Source organism: Grampus griseus (genome assembly GCF_964374135.1).
Source record: "Grampus griseus genome assembly, chromosome: 11".
Lineage (NCBI taxonomy): Eukaryota > Metazoa > Chordata > Mammalia > Artiodactyla > Delphinidae > Grampus > Grampus griseus.
Window position 1 is genome coordinate 49,852,279 of NC_139005.1, and position 14,181 is coordinate 49,866,459.

The 14,181-nt window shown below is 42.0% G+C and overlaps 1 protein-coding gene across 1 annotated transcript in view; it reads right to left on the reverse strand.

Annotated features, from left to right (window-relative positions):
* Positions 1-14,181, reverse strand: part of PPM1H (protein phosphatase, Mg2+/Mn2+ dependent 1H) — a 258,587-nt gene that overhangs the window by 115,157 nt on the left and 129,249 nt on the right. The gene's annotated exons all lie outside the window — the stretch shown is intronic.

The following is a 14,181-nucleotide window of genomic DNA, read 5'->3' on the forward strand; positions in this document are numbered from 1 at the left end:
ATAAAAGTAACAGCGATGAATAAAGACACCATCACTTATTAAACCTAATGTGAGTTCCCTTCTCAATGCCCAGTGGCGGCTGAAACTTCCAAAATGTTGATCAAAAAAAAATTCCCTTGGGCCTGAAGACGTAATTTATAGACTACTACATTTCCCAGGAGTCTTGTTTCTCAGGATGGCCATGAACCTGAATTCTAGCCAGTGGGAAGGATGCAGATGTGATGTGTGCCTCTTCTAGGCCAGGGCCATTAAAACCTTTCCTGAGGGGTCCCTCCATGCTCTTGCTGGGGAGATGCCCCCAGTGACCTTGGAAGCCAAGTGTAAAGATGACAGACCTCCTTCATCCTAGGTGCCTGCACGCCTGAAAGAGACAAAGCCACTGCTTTTCTAGGCCAGTGAATTTGAGGGCCTATTGTTTCCGCACTCAGCCTACCAGATAGCCCATCATACAGCAGGAAATATTTGTACCTTTCCTTATACAAGGCATGAGATTAAACTCTTATAAAAAGAAGGAAAAATGAAAACAGTCACAGTATTTTTTAGATACTCCTAAAGTCAGAGAAACCTAGTGCTTAATGGGGACCATGAAAAATCAAATTATTTAGTCCCACATCCTTGCCAGGTAGTTATACAGTGAGCACAAATACTTTTCTAAGAGAGAACCTACTGTTTTCTGTGTCAGCTCACTGCCTCTCTGGACAGCTCTCGCTGAGCTCGTATTGAGTACGATAACGATCACAGCAGTTCAGTGTTACAATGAGTGGTTACTGCGGCCCCGGCCCTGTGCTAAGAGCCTTCCACTCACCTGCTCATCTAATCCTCACCTGGGAAGTGGATACTCTCACCATCTTCATTTACAGATGACAAAACTGAGGCAAAGAAAACGTGAGATTGGCCAAGATCAGGTACAACTAGAAGTAGTAGAGCCAAGATTCAACCCAGGCAGCCTGCTCTTAACCACCACCCTGTCCTCCTGTGGCTGTCACTTCTGTCCCAGACTCATGGAGAGCAAGCCTTACCACTCCCCCCCATATCTGACAAATACCTAAGGATCTCTTTCACAGCAACACAAGTTATCTTTTCACATGGCGGAAAACACTCTAGATTGTTTGAGTTTTGCTTGATTTTTCTTTTTTTTCAATTTTACTGAAGTATAGTTGATTTACAATGTGTGTTAATTTGTTTGAGTTTTTCTCATTCCTCCCAACATGGTTCCAAACCCCTTCACCACTCAGGTTTCTCTTTGGACGGCTACTGCTCATTCATGCCCCAGCTGAACTGTGTCACCTAGAGAGGAACTTCATGTGTAAAATGAGACTAATAAGAGTACTTCCCCCACAGGGTTGGTGTGAGGATGAGTTAGGTTATTCAGGTAAAGCCCTAGAAACTAGAAACAGTGCTTAGGACAAAGTAAGCCAACCCAAACCATTAGTTATTATTTGCTTTATACTGCAAATGCTGCAGCCTACGATTACATTAGGTTCTAGTGTCTACATCACACTACTGACCAGACTGAACTTACTGTCCACTTAAGTACATTTTTAAGTGTTTTGGGTTTTTTTGTTTTGTTTCTTTACCATTGATAAACTAAAACCATTGATAAGCTTCAATCCTTGATTCTGCTATTCTGCTAGATGTCCCCGCCCCACCCTCAACAGATGTTACACTTTACCTTGACTGTGGTTAAACTTCCCCCGGTTAGGTTTAGTTCACCTTCCCAGGCACTAAAGGTATTTTTGAATCTTGCTAGTTCATCTTTCTTGGTTTCACATCATCAGCAAATTAGATGGTTAGGTGTTGAAAATTTTGGTGTAGGCCAGAATGGCCCACAGATAAAGCCCTGGGGCTCTCCACTAGAAAGTTCCTTCCTGTCACTGAGCCACTGTTTCCTATCTTAGCAGCCAGGGATAGATAAGGTCACTCTCTTGACCACAATCATCTCATGCCAATGTTTGTTAAGTGCAAAGACTCCATTTCCACCAAGTCCATGAGACTCCCCAGCCCAGCCCCTCAGTGGGCTAGGAGCAAAGGGGGGTTGCTAAGAGCATACTTGGTTGGGAGAGGGAACCACAGCAAGAACTACACTCTCCCAGGGGCCCAACAAGGGACCAAAAGTCCACAAAGGAGCACATGTGACCCATTTCAGATAAGGGAGCTATAGCCTGCTGCACAGTGGGATGGGGGCTTCAGAACCTCCCAGCAGTCAGCGGGCGTCTGAGATGAAGAGCTAGATCATGCAAGAAATCCTTACCCCAGATCCCACTTTTCGAAGAAATGGACCTACGTTCTACAATATGAGGATGGCAAGAAGGAATCTGCAGACAGCTGACAGTGGTGCAGGCGGGGCCCCTCCACCTGTGTGGGACAGCACTGGGGTGGAAACATCGCCATAGAAGCTCCCCTGCGTGTGGTATGTGGCTGCAGTGGAGGCCGATAGATGCTTGACAGTGTTCGAAGTTTGATGTTTTAGGCTCAGGCCAGGAACAGCTATGATTTTTATACCCTGAGGACAGACTGGCTTCTTCCTGGCTCCTCAGACTTTAAAGCAGTGGTTCTTCCATACAGCAAAATCACCTGGAGGGTTGCTCTAACACAGAGCGCTGGGTCCCATCCCTGGGTTTCTGATCTAGTAGGTCAGGGGTAGAGCCCTAGGATTTGCTTTTCTAACAAAAATTTACTTTTTTAACAGTTGCTACTGCTGCTGGTTTGGGGACCACACTTTGAGAACCACTGATTTAGGGCAAGGGGTGTCAGAAAGAAGGTTGAAAAAAATCCAAGGGGAAGAGAAAAGGAGGAAATCCAGAGAGAGAAGGCCTCTTTAGTGCCCTCTGCGTTGACAGCGAGTGGCTTGATAGGAAAAGTAAAGACTGTTTTGAGCCATCACGTGGTCTCCACGTCTTTGCATGTATTTGTGATCATCTGATAGCAATATTTTCTTTCTGCTAGTCGCTTCTGCAGGTTATGGGTACAGCTAAGGGATTATGTAAATATATACTAAAAAGATGGGCGGGGTGGGGGTACATGAAAAAAAGGGCCAAACAACACCTCAACTTTCATAGTAGAGAATGGTGGTAAATTATGGTTTCTTTCTGTTCCATTTTTCAGACATTTGTCAAAGAAAGTGAGAGTTGTGGTGAACTTAATGTAGTCGATGGAGGAAGATGAAATCTATTCTGAACTCAGAGGAAGGCTACTATCAAAGAAACAGCTCCCTGGCAGGTGTGGACAGATGAACCACTTGTTAGCAATAAGCAGGTTCAGAAAGGTTCTCTGCTGGCCACTGATATCCACGCTCATAAAAAGGAATGAACAGTTTTTTTGCATTTCCTTGGGTTGGAAGCAGTTACACAGTTTCATTATCTTACCACTAGTAAAGGGGTGAAGTGTGAGATGTGTAATTGGTTTTCAATCTAGAAGTGTAAGTCTTGTTTAATTCCTAGCTCCTATCCACAAGAAAATTCAGACTTGGCCAGAGGAATTCACCTGTGAATGCATATGGAAAGCTTTAACTTACGTGAGGGTAAATTCTGAAAAACTGAAAACGAGGAAAAGTGAAATAAAAGAAAACCATCCTGGCTGGTAGTACTGGCTTTGTTTCAAGGATGATCTGTGGCCTGCTTTTTATACAGAGCTGCTTCACAGACACACTGAACCTTTGCAGCCTTTTCCTAGGAGAATCCTCAAAAAGATGGCCCTGTATTCCTTGGATTCCAGTCACTCATCTTGAAAAAGTCTACATACCCTTGGCTGACAGAGAAATGGTAAGCAAGACAAAATGGGGGTCCGAATTCATGGCAGTTATCATTTATAAGACAGAATTCCAGAAGATCCAGAAAATGCTCATGTTATTCTGATTACCATCAAAATGAAAATGCAAAATTTAACATGTTCTCAGAGAACCCTGGGACCTTTGGAAGGGAATGGCAGCCCTCAGTTTGAGGAAGAGGCATTGCCTATATCATCAATGAATAAATTGGACCACCCAAAGCTTACATGCTTCACGACTGGAGTGCATTTAAAATAGCTTCTAAATGCAACCATCCCCTCAACTACACCCCATAAACCATTTTATGTGAGATTAAAGATGCCATTGATCATAAGGTATGTCATTACTTGACATGCAAACAGTAAAGAAAAAACGTTAGTTAGAAACTGTTCATTTTGGAGACGTTCAAATGTGAAAAGCAAAAACACCGCGTGAGTCTTAGCATGGATGGGACATCCCAGGGCACAGGGCATTGACTGAGAACTGGGCGCTCTGACTTTCATTCGTGAGAGGGATGGCAGCCCTGCTCCTTAGTAGCTGTGGGACCTTGGGCAAATCCCTTCACATCGATGGGCTTCAGTACATTTACCTGATATGAACAATGCCTACTTCTCACTAAATTGCTGAGAGAACTAACTATGATTGTCTTCTAGAGTATTTAACATGTACCTAGCACTTATTATCTGTCTTATCGCTGCTGTTACTTCAATCTGGCAAGAGTGGAATCATGAACTTAACAAATCTGAAATGGTCTTCTTTACTCTAAAGGAGTTCACCTAGTCTCAGTTGCCAAACCTTTAGACACTGTTTGAAATAAGTGGTAATGGCTTTGCCTCCTCAGTGCCTTAGCGCTCCAGAAATAAAATGAAATTATCTTCCAAAATGCAGTCAAAGCACCTTCTTAAACTGAAGAATCACTCAGGGCCCGAAGGAGTGGATGACTCAAATACAACGGGTGACAGTTTACACACTGTGCTGCAGGACATCTGCATGCCACCAGTTCATTTTTGCTTGAAGTGAAAAAGCCGCCCACCATCTGCTTCTTGCCTAGTCCCTTATGATCCCCTAGGTGTTGAGTTGGCTGCTTTCGACTGGGAAAAATAAAGCAACTGGCTGCATGAAGTATTTCTCTCACGACCCTCTGTGGCTGGTTACCTCGGTTGCGGAGGGGAGGGCAAGGCTGTCCCAGGCTGTACCACCTGGCATCACTATGGACCATCCCACACCGAGGGTGGTCCTTGACTCAGTAAGCCACATAGACCATCAGGAAGCTTCTTGTGAAGACAACCCCCAAGCACACGTGCCCCTGATGGTAAATCAGATGACTCACAGCTCATGAAGCAGCTCAAAAAACAGTTCCGAGATTGGTTCAAGATGGTGGAATAGAAGGACGTGCTCTCACTCCCTTTTGAGAGAGCACCAGAATCACAGCTAACTGCTGAAGGATCATCGACAGGAAGACACTGGAACTCACCAAAAGAGATACCCCACACCCAAAGACAAAGGAGAAGCCACAATGAGACAGTGGGAGGGGCGCAATCACAATACAATCAAATCCTGTAACGGCTGGGTGGGTGACTCACAAACTGGAGAACACTTATACCACAGAAGTCCACCCACTGCAGTGAAGGTTCTGAGCCCCACGTCAGGCTTCCCAACCTGGGGGTCCGGCAACGGGAGGAGGAATTCCTAGAGAATCAGACTTTGAAGGATAGCGGGATTTGATTGCAGGACTTCGACAGAACTGGGGGAAACAGAGCCTCCACTCTTGGAGGGCACACACAAAGTAGCGTGCACGTCGGGACCCAGGGGAAGGAGCAGTGACCTCAGGGGAGACTGAACCAGACCTACCTGTTAGTGTTGGAGGGTCTCCTGCAGAGCCGGGTGGTGGCTGTGTCTCACCGTAAGGACAAGGACACTGGCAGCAGAAGTTCTGAGAAGTACTCCTTGGTGTGAGCCCTCCCAGAGTCCGCCATTAGCCCCACCAAAGAGCCTGGGTAGGCTCCAGTGTTGGGTCACCTCAGGCCAAACAACCAACAGGGAGAGAACTCAGCCCCAGCCATCAGCAGACAAGGGGATTAAAGTTTTACTGAGCTCTGCCCACCAGAGCAGCACCCAGCTCTACCCACCACCAGTCCCTCCCATCAGGAAACTTGCACAAGCCTCTTAGAAAGCCTCATCCACCAGAGGGCAGACAGCAGAAGCAAGAAGAAATACAATCCTGCAGCCTGTGGAACAAAAGCCACATTCACAGAAAGATAGACAAGATGGAAAGGCAGAGGGTTATGTACCAGATGAAGGAACAAGATAAAACCCCAGAAAAACAACTAAATGAATTGGAGATAGGCAACCTTCCAGAAAAAGAATTCAGAATAATGATAGTGAAGATGATCCAGGACCTCAGAAAAAGAATGGAGGCAAAGATCGAGAAGATGCAAGAAATGTTTAACAAAGACGGAGAAGAATTAAAGAACAAACAAACAAAGATGAATAATACAATAACTGCAATGAAAAATACACTAGAAGGAATCAATAGCAGAATAACTGAGGCAGAAGAACGGATAAGTGACCTGGAAGACAGAATGGTGGAATTCACTGCAGAAGAACAAAATAAAGAAAAAAGAATGAAAAGAAATGAAGACAGCCTAAGAGACCTCTGGGACAACATTAACAACATTTGCATTATAGGTGTCCCAAAAGGAGAAGAGAGAAAGGACCAGAGAAAATATTTAAAGAGATTAGAGTCTAAAACTTCCCTAACCTGGGAAAGGAAATAGCCACCCAAGTCCAGGAAGTGCAGAGACTCCCAGGCAGGATAAACCCAAGGAGAAACACACCAAAACACACAGTAATCAAACTGACAAAAATTAAAGACAATGAAAAATTATTGAAAGCAACAAGGGAAAAACGACAAATAACACACAAGTGAACTCCCAGAAGGTTAACAGCTGATTTCTCACCAGAAACTCTACATGCCAGAAGGGAGTGGCATGACATATTTAAAGTGATGAAAGGGAAGAACCTACAACCAAGATTACTCTACCTGGCAAGGATCACATTCAGATTCGATGGAGAAATCAAAAGTTTACAGACAAGCAAAAGCTAAGAGAATTCAGCACCACCAAACCAGCTCTACAATAAATGCTAAAGGAACTTCTCTAAGTGGGAAACACAAGAGGAGAAAAAGATCTACAAAAACAAACCCATAACAATTCAGAAAATGGTCATAGGAACATACATATCGATAATTACCTTAAACATGAATGGATTAAATGCTCCAACCAAAGGACAATGGCTCGCCGAATACATACAAAAACAACACCAATATATGTGGTGTCTACAAGAGACCCAAATCAGACCTAGGGACACATACAGACTGAAAGTGAGAGGATGGAAAAAGATATTCCATGCAAATGGAAATCAAAAGAAAGCTGGAGTAGCAATACTCATATCAGATAAAATAGACTTTAAAATAAAGAATGTTACAAGAGACAAGGAAGGACACTACATAATGTTCAAGGGATCAATCCAAGAAGAAGATATAACAATTATAAATATATATGCACCCAATATAGGAGCACCTCAATACATAAGGCAACTGCTAACAGCTATAAAGGAGAAAATCAACAGTAACACAATAATAGTGGGGGACTTTAACACCTCCCTTACACCAATGGACAGATCATCAAAACAGAAAATTAATAAGGAAACACAAGCTTTAAATGACAAAACAGACCAGAAAGATTTAATTGATATTTATAGGACATTCCATCCAAAAACAGCAGATTACATTTTCTTCTCAAGTGTGCACGGAACATTCTCCAGGATAGATCACATCTTGGGTCACAAATCACGCCTCAGTAAATTTAAGAAAACTGAAATCATATCAAGTATCTTTTCTGACCGCAATGCAATGAGATTAGAAATCAATTACAGGGAAAAAAATGCAAAACACACAAACACATGGAGGCTAAACAATACATTACTAAATAACCAAGAGATCACTGAAGAAATCAAAGAGGAACTCAAAAAATACCTAGAGACAAATGACAATGAAAACACAATGATCCAAAACCTATGGGATGCAGCAAAAGCAGTTCTAAGAGGGAAGTTTATAGCAATACAATGCTACCTCAAGAAACAAGAAAACTCTCAAATAAACAATCTAACCTTACACCTAAAGGAACTAGAGAAAGAAGAACAAACAAAACCCAAAGTTAGCAGAAGGAAAGAAATCATAAAGATCAGAGCAGAAATAAATAAAATAGAAACAAAGAAAACAATAGCAAAGATCAATAAAACTAAAAGCTGGTTCTTTGAAAAGATAAACAAAATTGATAAACCATTACCTAGACTCATCAACAGAAGGAGGGAGAGGACTCAAATCAATAAAATTAGAAATGAAAATGGAGAACTTACAACAGACACCACAGAAATACAAAGCGTCCTAAGAGACTACTACAAGCAACTCTATGCCAATAAAATGGACAACCTGGAAGAAATGGAGAAATTCTTAGAAAAGTATAACCTTCCAAGAGTGAACCAGGAAGAAAGAGAAAATATGAACAGATCAATCACAAGTAATGAAACTGAAACTGTTATTAAAAATATTCCAACAAACAAAAGGCCAGGACCAGATAGCTTCACAGGTGAATTCTATAAAACATTTAGAGAGGAGCTAACACACATCTTCTCAAACTCTTCCAAAAAACTGCAGAGGAAGGAACACTCCCAAACTCATTCTATGAGGCCACCATCACCCTGATAGCAAAACCTGATAAAGATACTACAAAAAAAGAAAATTACAGACCAATATCACTGATGAACATAGATGCAAAAATCCTCAACAAAATACTAGCCAACAGAATCCAACAACACATTAAAAGGATCATACACCATGATCAAGTGGGATTTATCCCAGGGATGCAAGGATTCTTCAATATACACAAATCAATCAATGTGATACGCCATATTAACAAATTGAAGAATAAAAACTATACGATCATCTGAATAGATGCAGAAAAAGCTTTTGACAAAATTCAACACCAATTTACGATAAAAACTCTCCAGAAAGTGGGCACAGAGGGAACCTACCTCAACATAATAAAAGCTATATACGACAAACCCACAGCAAATACCATACTCAATGGTGAAAAACTGAAAGCATTTCCTCTAAGATCAGGAACAAGACAAAGATGTCCATTCTCGCCACTCTCATTAAACATAGTTTTGGAAGTCCTAGCCACAGTAGTCAAGAGAAGAAAAAGGAACACAAATTGGAAAAGAAGAAGTAAAACTGTGACTGTTTGCAGATGGCATGATACTATACATAGATAATCCTAAGATGCCACCAGAAATCTACTAGAGCTAATCAATGAATTTGGTAAAGTTGCAGGATACAAAATTAATGCACAGAAATCTCTTGCATTCCTATACAGTGATGATGAAAAATCTGAAAGAGAAATTAAGGAAACAACCCCATTTACCACTGCAACAAAAAGAATAAAATACCTAGGAATAAACCTACCTAGGGAGACAAAAGACCTGTATGTAGAAAACTGTAAGACACTGATGAAAGAAATTAAAGATGATACAAACAGATGGAGAGATATATCATGCTCTTGGATTGGAAGAATCAATACTGTGAAAATGACTATACCACCCAAAGCAATCTAAAGATTCAATGCAATCCCTATCAAATTACCAGTGGCCTTTTTTACAGAACTAGAAGAAAAAAATCTTAAAATTTGTATGGAGACACAAAAGACCCCGAATAGCCAAAGCAGTCTTGAGGGAAAAAAACGGAGCTGTAGGAATCAGACTCCCTGACTTCAGACTATACTACAAAGCTACAGTAATCAAGATAATGTGGTACTGGCACAAAAACAGAAATACAGATCAATGGAATAGGATAGAAAGTCCAGAGATAAGCCCACGCACCTATGGTCAACTAATCTATGACAAAGGAGGCGAGGATATACAATGAAGAAAGGATAGTCTCTTCAATAAGTGGTGCTGGGAAAACTGGACAGCTACATGCAAAAGAATGCAATTAGAACACTCCCTAACACCATACATAAAAATAAGCTCAAAATGGATTAGAGACCTAAATGTAAGACTGGACACTACAAAACTCTTAGAGGAAAACAAAGGAAGAACACTCTTTGACATAAATCACAGCAAGATCTTTTTTGGTCCACCTCCTAGAGTAATGGAAATGAAAACAAAAATAAACAAATGGGACCTAATGAAACTTAAAAGCTTTTGCAAAGCAAAGGAAACTACAAACATGACGAAAAGACAACCCTCAGATGGGAGAAAATATTTGCAAACGAATCAACGGACAAAGAATTAATTTCCAAAATATATAAACAGTGCATGCAGCTCAACATTAAGAAAACAAACAACCAAATCCAAAAATGGGCAGAAGACCTAAATAGACATCTCTCCAACGAAGACATACAGATGGCCAAGAAGCACGTGAAAAGCTGCTCAACATCACTCATTATTAGAGAAATGCAAATCAAAACTACAATGAGGTAGCACCTCACACCAGTTAGAATGGGCATCATCAGAAAATCTACAAACAACAAATGCTGGAGAAGGTGTGGAGAAAAGGGAACCCTCTTGCACTGTTGGTGGGAATGTAAATTGATACAGCCACTACAGAGAACAGTATGGAGGTTCCTTAAAAAAACTAAAAACAGAATTACCATATGACCCAGCAATCCCACTACTAGACATATACCCAGAGAAAACCATAATTCAAAATGATACATGCACCCCAATGTTCATTGCTGCACTATTTATATTAGCCAGGTCATGCAAGCAACCTAAATGCCCATCGACAGATGAATGGATAAAGAAGATGTGGTACATATATACAAAGGAATATTACTCAGCCATAGAAAGGAATGAAATTGGGTCAGTTGTAGAGATGTGGGTGCATCTAGAGACTGTCATACAGAGTGAAGTAAGTTAGAAAGAGAAAAACAAGTATTGTATATTAACGCATATATGTGGAACCTAGAAAAATGGTACAGATGAACTGGTTTGCAGGGCAGAAATAGAGACACAGATGCAGAGGACAAACGTATGGACACCAAGTGGGGGGAAGTGGCGGGGGGTGGGGGGGATGAATTGGGAGATTGGGATTGACATATATACACTGATATGTATAAAATGGATAACTAATAAGAGCCTGCTGTATAAAACAATAAAAATTTAAAAACAAACAAAACCAGTTCCTGACCACAAGTAGTTTCCAAATCAAACCAGTGCAAAGGTTCTTTTTTCCTAAGTGTAAATAATTATGGGGTAGTGATCCTATGACAAAGATTTGCTTCACTCTCAAAACTGTCAAGATTTAAAGCAAACAGATGGGCAGCCAATATCTGAGAGTAAAGAAGAAAAATTAGCAATTAATCAGGGCTCTGTTGTCAGAATTCTCTGTTGGCTTGACCATTTGTTTAAACTGAGCCCTTGGATTCACGACTACTTGTCCATAAGTCATAATGGACCTACATTTACGTAGGTCTGATAAAAAGTCACTTAGCTGCTGTTTCTTGGGAAGAACTGAATATATTTGTAAACACAAACACCTATGTTATTAGTATATAAACCAGGCAGTGATCCTACATAAGGTGATACCAAATATGTATTGTTTATACAAGAGCTGAAAATACACTAACTAATAAGCGTCCTACAAGTTTTTTGGACAGTGCACACAATACAAACTCATATTGCTCTTACGTTTCTACATAACATATGACCCATAAGTGAACAGCAAACCCAACCCGTCAGCCGCAAAACCCCAAATTCATATCTGGATACTGGGGCCAGAATACTACAAATGTAATTAAGCTGATTAGGTTCTAGAGATGCTGTTTTCTCATAAAATAATTTGTGTAGTTGGTGGGGAGGGGGGTGTGCTTTACAGCTTTAATAAGGACAAAAGCACCTGTTAAGCTTTTCAAATTAGGAATAGCATGTAAAACATCATACTTCTGTGGACACTCAGAAACACAGGAACTTCAGTTACTTGACAATTTCAAAAACTGACTCTAAGAAAGATAAAATAACCAAAAGACCAACCTTTAGAGCACCACTTCACTTTCCCAAAGTGTCACACCTCATAGTGACAATCTTTAGAATGCCAGAATGTTTAGAAATTAATACTTAGTCCAATATCACCATTTTTATAGATGAGGAAATCAAGATCTGGCCTAGACACTGGCACTTAAAAGGGGGTGGGGTGGGACGCAAGGTCCTGAACAGGGCACTGAGCTTCTGGGAAGTAGGGCTGAAGCCCTGGCTGGCTGGGGAGGCAGCTCTGTCAGGGAGCTCAGAGCTTTGAAGCAAACTGTGCTCAAAAACGCGGACAGGGTGTTGGGGAGGAGCTGCTTCTCTGAAAGGCATAATCCAACATAAAGATATTCTGGGCATGGAAGTTGGGTTACCTTCCGAGCCTGGAGTTCTCTGGTGAAAGATGCTTCCCTGGGACGAGGGGCGGGAACAAAGCACTCGGTCACCACCTTCATCACTGGAAGGGCCAGGGAAGCAAACTCTTTTCGAAAAACACGGAACCAGACATCAAGACTAAAGGTGAATATGAGTGCAAAAGCTGTATCATCGATTCGGTTTTACACAGAACAGAAAGGAATCATCCCCTGACTTGCACATCTGTCTCCAGCAAACTCAAGATCCAGAAGTGAACAAGGGCTCAGAGGCCGGCTCCTCAGTGTGTACCTTACAAGGCCCCGGGAGATGACGATTCCTATTTTCAAGATGCTCCAACCCTGGGGAGGGCACAAGGGGCAGCAGATGTGCTGGTGATTTTCCGCTTGCCCCCTACCCTGGAGATGCAATCTTGGCCTGTGTCTGTGCCCTGGCTGACCAACCTCTCTGACCCTCATTCCAGCCAGGCTCATCCAATGGGAGGCCCCGGTAGGAGAAAGCGGGATAGGAAGAAGGAGAAGTCGGAGTATTTCCTCCCATTCTCTCCTGTGGCCCCTGCCTAGGGGCCCTCATCTGTGGGCCCCCCCTCTCCTGGGCTTAGCTGTAGCATTTCCTCCCTGGACCCTGCAGGCCTAGGGGGCTTCAATGCCCTCCTGGTCTCAATGCTCCTAGCCGGTCCCCTTTCACTCCTTCATTCAGTTGATACATGTGAGTTGGAGTCTGTCTCCTGCCAGGACCACTAGGGAATAGAAGCCATGAAATAAACATGGCATCTTATACTCACTTCCACTTACTTGGAAAAATTTTATATTGAAACTGAGAGAGCAGAACAGAAATCCACATAAACCTTAAAAATAAACAGACCTTCCAAAATCTTCAAACTCCAAATACCGCTGCGTTGGCAGGTCACAGTCCTTTGGTCTCCAGAATCTTTAGTGGCAAGACAGGGAGAGGATGCTTAACTAGGTTGACTGGAAACTCCCTCAGGCTCTCCTGCTCTCTGGAATTCACTGATTGCCTGAGGGAGTCAGGGAAGGGGAGGGTCCGACCTCAGGGGAGGGCTAGACCAAGCAGAGATGTTGAGAAGAGGCACGTGACCCAGAGGAAGAAGCTGGAGGAATGACAGCATCTTTAGACCACAGCCCGTGTAGGGAAATCACTCATCCTCTGAGGACATCACGATTAGAGTCCAGTACTTTGACTGCTTTCAGAATAGAGTCGGCCTTTGGCAAAAAGTCCTGCTAGAAGGCCAACATATTTTGTTACTCAAGGGGTGGAGAAATGTATAATCCATATTACAACACTTTTCACAAAGTCTGTGAAAATTAATTTAATATCGACTAAATAACAGATGTGGCCATACCTAAAGTGAGCACGTATCAGTCATTTAAAAGAAGATTAAAACACAAGTCTATCTGATTTCTGGTAATACTGGATAAAGTAAGGGTTAACCACCATCTCTTGCCCCAAATTCCTCTCAGTTGAACCCAGAAGAGAGGAAAATGCAGGCTGTAGGGGCACATGCATAAAAGGAGACACTCCTGGGCTTCTGGGAGGAGACACGGGGCAAAGTTACCAAGTAGAAAACGAACTAGCTGGGGAGTCCTCCCCAGGTCCCTCCAAACACCCATTTCATTCAAATCCCTTTCCTCCCTCCTCGTCTCTCTCAAATATTATGTCCCTGCTAATAAGCTTTCATCAAAAATCAGGTTCTGAAGTCAAAAAAAATTTGGACACTACTGGTTTAGGTTAAACACAAGTATATATATATATATATATATATATATACGTGAACTGCTGCTACAGACAAGTAAGGAGAAGACCACCCATATCCTTTAATACCTTCCTGATGAGTCTTCTTAAATGCACTCTTATCCAGATATAGAAGGCTTATCTTTCTCAATATCTAATCCCAAGCAGGATTATTTTATTTCTAAGCATTTAACTTTTTAAAAAAG